Source organism: Penaeus monodon, chromosome 34 (genome assembly GCF_015228065.2).
Source record: "Penaeus monodon isolate SGIC_2016 chromosome 34, NSTDA_Pmon_1, whole genome shotgun sequence".
Taxonomy (NCBI): domain Eukaryota; kingdom Metazoa; phylum Arthropoda; class Malacostraca; order Decapoda; family Penaeidae; genus Penaeus; species Penaeus monodon.
Genome location: NC_051419.1, coordinates 20,881,164 through 20,881,497, shown reverse-complemented (window position 1 = coordinate 20,881,497; position 334 = coordinate 20,881,164).

Here is a 334-nt window from a genome sequence, read left to right as displayed (position 1 = left end):
GGGGGGGGGAGAGAGAGAAGGGAGAGGGGTATAAAGGAAAGAAAATCAAACGGCAGAATTACAAGCACACGATAATCATGATGGAGAAAAATCGAGATGGGCGGTTTCGAATGATAGATCAACATATGATTATAAAATCAAAAGAAAACTGCAAACACCAAAGGTCAAGAAAAGAGGAGAGGAAAGAGAAAGAAAATAGATTTCGAATAAATTACAAACATTCACATCGAGTTGGAGTCGTCGACGGAGAATGCAAGCCTGGCTGTGCATCAATAGCCACGCAGACAGGTAACTTCAAAATGATACCTTGCGATCTCCTTCTCTCCGCCCGCCC